At 36.3% G+C, this 5,817-nt stretch overlaps 1 pseudogene; it reads left to right on the top strand.

Annotated features, from left to right (window-relative positions):
- The first annotated feature begins 2,191 nt into the window (after positions 1–2,191).
- Positions 2,192–2,347, top strand: LOC118022366 (annotated as a pseudogene).
- The last annotated feature ends 3,470 nt before the right edge of the window (positions 2,348–5,817 follow it).

Raw genomic sequence — 5,817 nt, forward strand, 5'->3', positions numbered from 1 at the left:
AAGATGAGAACAAAGAATAGTGGAACAATTAGATAACAACTAGCAAGGTAACAGATTTAAACATAACTATATTAATATTCACATTAAGTGTAAATGGTCTAAATACTCCAAATAAAAAGAAGTGATTGTTAAATTGGAAAAAAAAAAAAAAGCAAGGCCCACTGTATGCTACCTATAAGAAATACACCTTAAATATAAAAGCACAAATATGTTAAAAGCAAAAGGATGGAAAAGGATATACTACATTAACACTTACCAAAAAAAAACTACAGTATCTATAGTAATACTACACAAAGTAGATTACAGAGTAAAGTATATAATCAGAGGTAAAGAAAGTCATTTCATAATGATAAAATGGTCAATTCATCCATATGACAAAACATTTCCCAAAATGGTGATGCATCTAATAATAAAGATTCAAAGTACATGAAGAAAAAAACTGATAAAACTATAATGAGACAATTTTAGTCAAAACTTCAGTACTCTCTATAATTGATAGAAAAAAAATAGACATGGGATGCCTGGGTGGCTCAGTCGTTAAGCGTCTGCCTTCAGCTCAGGTCATGATCCCAGCGTCTGCACTGGGATTGAGCCCCGCATCGGGCTCTCTGCTGAGGGAAAGCCTGCTTCTCCCTCTCCCACCCCCCTGCTTATGTTCCTGTTCTCACTATCTCTCTCTTTGTCAAATAAATAAATAAAATCTTTTAAAAAAGAAAAAAATAGACAGGAAATCAATAAGGACATAGAAGATTTAAGCAATGGTATCCATTAACTTGACCTAATTGATACTTATAGGAAACTCCACCCACAAAAATAGAATACACATTCCTTTCAGGTGCACACAAAACATTTCCTAAGATAGACCATATTCTGAGCCATAAACTTAAAGTCTTAAAAATTGAAAAGAATCTGTCATACAATGTAAATTCCCTGACCACAATGGAATTAAACCAGAAATAAATAACAGAAAGTTTTCCAGAAAGTCTCTCAATATTTACTAACACACTTTTAAACAACCCACAAATCAAAATATAAATCAAAATGAAAAATAGAAACTATTTTGAACTGAATGAAAATGGCAAAAACACAACAAATTTGCAGGATGGTACTAAAATACTACTTTGGGGAAATTTATAGGACTAAATCCCTTTTTTGAAAAGAAGAAAGTTCTCAAAACTTCAGTTTACACCTTAAGAAACTAGAAAAAGAAGAGCAGACTAAACTCAAAATAAGTAGAAAAAGGAAATAAGATCAGAACAAAAATCAATTAAATAGAAAACAGGTAAGCCATATAGAAAAATCAATGAAACCAAAAAAATGTTTCTTGAGAAGATCAATAAAATTGATGAGTTTCTAGTTTTTTCAGGAAAAAAGGAGAGAAGACAAAAATCACCAGTGTTAGGCATGACAGAGGAAATATCACTGCAGAGTCTATACATACTGAAAGGATAATAACAGAATATTATTAAAAACTTTATGCCCATAAACCAACAACAACTAAAACAAAATAGACATATTTCTTGAAAAACACAAACTACCAATGTTCAGTCAAGAATTTGATGACTTGAATAACCTTATTATATCTATTATAGACACTTTTTCCCACAAAGAAATTTCCAGGCCCAGACGGTTTCACTGACAAATTCTACCAAAATTTTAAGGAAGAAATAATATTAATTCTATACCAACTCTCCCAGAAAATTGAAGATGAGGAATACTTCCCAACTTATTCTCTGAGATCAGCATCACCCTGATACCAAAACCCAGACAAAAATATTACAATAAAACAACAGACCAGTATCCCAACAATTTGATATCCAGAAGCAAAAAAATAAACTCCAATCCGCATTTTGACATGATATGCAAGAATTAACTCAAAATGGATCATGCACCTAAATATAAAACCTAAAACTACAAAACTTCTAGAAGAAAATATAGAAGAAAACCTTTGTGACCTCAAGTTAGAGAAAGATTTCTTAGCTCCAACACCAAAAGCATGATCCATAAAGGAACAAATTGGAAAACTGGACCTCATCAACCTTCAGCATTTCTGATTTTTGAAAGACGTTAGTAAGAAAATGAAATGACATGTCACAGACTGGGAGAAAATTATATATTTAATTTAAAAACATGCATCCAGTTCTCTCTTTTTCTCTGCCATCATGGTGTATGCAGTTGACTGTTCCTCACCATGTCTTCTCACAAGACTTTCAGGATCAAGAGATTCCTGGCCAAGAAACAAAAGCAGAATCATCCCACTCCCTAGTGGATTCAGATGAAAACTGGTAATAAAATCAGGTACAACTCCAAGAGAAGGCATTAGAGAAGAACCAAACTGAGTCTATAAGGGATCGCACATGAGATGGCACACATATTTATGCTGCATGGAGGTCATGTGCTCACATCCTATCACTCTGTGAATATCAATACCACCTGAACAGTAGACATGTTTTATCAGGGAAATTATTTTTCTCTGTTACTATGCTTTTGCACCAGTAGGTTAGTTCAGTAATAAATATGTGAGACCTTAAAAAAATTGCATCCAGGAAGCATAAAGAATTCTCAAATTCAATAATAAAAGATAGACAACCAAACAAAATAATAAATCTATGAGCAGACCCTAGGGTGATCCCTAATAAGTTGTATCCTTGTATAATCACCTTCCCCTGAGTGCAAGTAGAACCCGTGACTTACTTTTAACCAATAGATTATGGCAAAGGTGATGGGATGTTACTCCCATGATTACCTTATGTTACACAAGACTCTATTTTGGCAGACTGGAGAGAGTCACATGGCAAGGACCTGCAGGCAGCCTCTGGAGCTAAGAGGAGATTCCATATGAGATAGCTAGTAATAATCTGGGACTCTGGTCATACAGCTGCAAGGAAATGAGTCCTGCCAACAACTTGATAAGCTGGGATGTGGATCCTTCCCTAGTCAAGCCACCAGATTAGAAATCAACCGGGACACCATGTTTACAGCCTGGGGAGACCCTGAACAGAGCACTCAGCAAAACTGTGCCCAGACTCCTTACCCACAGAAATCATGAGTTAATAAGTGTGTACTGCTTTAAGCTACTAAGTTTGTGATAGTTTGTTATGCAGCAGAATACTAATACAATGGATAAAAGTTTTGTACAGACACTTCACCAAATAAGATATATGAGTGTCAAATAAGCACATGAAAAAAATGCTACCTATAATTAGTAATTAGGGATATCTAAGTTATAACTGCAATGAAATAATAATACATACTTTTTAGAATTGCCAAAAGTGGTGGCAAGGACGGGGGGAAACTACAACTCACATATGTGCCTGGTTGATCTGTACAGTGTTACAGCCTCTTCAGAAAGCAGTTAAACAGTTGCTTCAAGTACACAACCTAACCCTCCACCTAAAGGAGCTGGAGAAAGAACAGAAAATAAAGCCTAAACCCAGCAGGAGAAGAGAAATAATAAAGATCAGAGCAGAAATCAATGAAATAGAAACTAAAAGAACAGTAGAACAGATCAATGAAACTAGGACCTCGTTCTTTGAAAGAATTAACAAGATTGATAAACCCCTGGCCAGACTTATCAAAAAGAGAAGAGAAATGACCCAAATCAACAAAATCATGAATGAAAGAGGAGAGATCCCAACCAACACCAAAGAAATACAAACAATTATAAGAACATATTATGAGCAACTCTATGCCAGCAAATTCGATAACCTGGAAGAAATGGATGCATTCCTAGAGATGTATCAACTACCAAAACTGAACCAGGAAGAAATAGAAAACCTGAACAGACCTATAACCACTAAGGAAATTGAAGCAGTCATCAAAAATCTCCCAAAAAACAAAAGCCCAGGGCCAGATGGCTTCCCAGGGGAATTCTACCAAACATTTCAAGAAGAATTAATACCTATTCTTCTGAAACTGTTCCAAAAAATAGAAATGGACGGAAAACTTCCAAACTCATTTTATGAGGCCAGCATTACCTTGATCCCAAAACCAGACAAAGACCCCATCAAAAAGGAGAATTACAGACCAATATCCCTGATGAACATGGATGCAAAAATTCTCACCAAAATACTAGCCAATAGGATCCAACAGTACATTAGAAGGATTATTCACCACGACCAGGTGGGATTTATCCCTGGGCTGCAAGGTTGGTTCAACATCCGCAAATCAATCAATGTGATACAATACATTAACAAAAGAAAGAACAAGAATCATATGATCCTCTCAATAGATGCAGAAAAAGCTATTGACAAAGTACAGCATCCTTTCTTGATCAAAACTCTTCAGAGTATAGGGATAGAGGGTACATACCTCAATATCATAAAAGCCATCTATGAAAAACCTACAGCGAATATCATTCTCAATGGGGAAAAACTGAGAGCTTTCCCCCTAAGGTCAGGAACACAGCAGGGATGTCCACTATCACCACTGCTATTCAACATAGTATTGGAAGTCCTAGCCACAGCAATCAGACAACAAAAAGAAATCAAAGGCATCCAAATTGGCAAAGAAGAAGTCAAACTCTCACTCTTTGCAGATGATATGATACTTTATGTGGAAAACCCAAAAGACTCCACCCCAAAACTGCTAGAACTCATACAGGAATTCAGTAAAGTGGCAGGATATAAAATCAATGCACAGAAGTCAGTGGCATTCCTATACACCAACAACAAGACAGAAGAAAGAGAAATTAAGGAGTCGATCCCGTTTACAATTGCACCCAAAACCATAAGATACCTAGGAATCAATCTAACCAAAGAGGCAAAGGATCTGTACTCAGAAAACTATAAAATACTCATGAAAGAAATTGAGGAAGACACAAAGAAATGGAAAAACATTCCATGCTCATGGATTGGAAGAACAAATATTGTGAAGATGTCAATGCTACCTAGAGCAATCTACACATTCAATGCAATCCCCATCAAAATACCATCCACTTTTTTCAAAGAAATGGAACAAATAATCTTAAAATTTGTATGGAACCAGAAAAGACCCCGCATAGCCAGAGGAATGTTGAAAAAGAAAAGCAAAGCCAGTGGCATCACAATTCCGGACTTCCAGCTCTATTACAAAGCTGTCATCATCAAGACAGCATGGTACTGGCACAAAAACAGACACATAGATCAATGGAACAGACTAGAGAGGCCAGAAATGGACCCTCAACTCTATGGTCAACTCATCTTTGACAAAGCAGGAAAGAATCTCCAATGGAAAAAAGACAGTCTCTTCAACAAATGGTGTTGGGAAAATTGGATAGCCACATGCAGAAGAATGAAACTGGACCATTTCCTTACACCACACACAAAAATAGACTCCAAATGGTTGAAAGACCTCAATGTGAGACAGGAGTCCATCAAAATCCTAAAGGAGAACACAGGCAGCAACCTCTTTGACCTCAGCCGCAGCAACTTCTTCCTAGACACATCGCCAAAGGCAAGGGAAGCAAGGACAAAAATGAACTATTGGGACTTCATCAAGATAAAAAGCTTTTGCAAAGCAAAGGAAACAGTCAACAAAACCAAAAGACAACCGACAGAATGGGAGAAGATATTTGCAAATGACATATCAGATAAAGGGCTAGTATCCAAAATCTATAAAGAACTCATCAAACTCAACACCCAAAGAACAAAGAATCCAATCAAGAAATGGGCAGAAGACATGAACAGACATTTTTCCAAAGAAGACATCCAAATGGCCAACAGACACATGAAAAAGTGCTCAATATCGCTCAGCATCAGGGAAATCCAAATCAAAACCTCAATGAGATATCACCTCACACCAGTCAGAATGGCTAAAATTAACAAGTCAGGAAACGAC

This window comes from Mirounga leonina, unplaced genomic scaffold (assembly GCF_011800145.1).
Source record: "Mirounga leonina isolate KUSES-001 unplaced genomic scaffold, KU_Mleo_1.0 Mir_176, whole genome shotgun sequence".
In the NCBI taxonomy this organism is placed as follows: Eukaryota; Metazoa; Chordata; class Mammalia; order Carnivora; family Phocidae; genus Mirounga; species Mirounga leonina.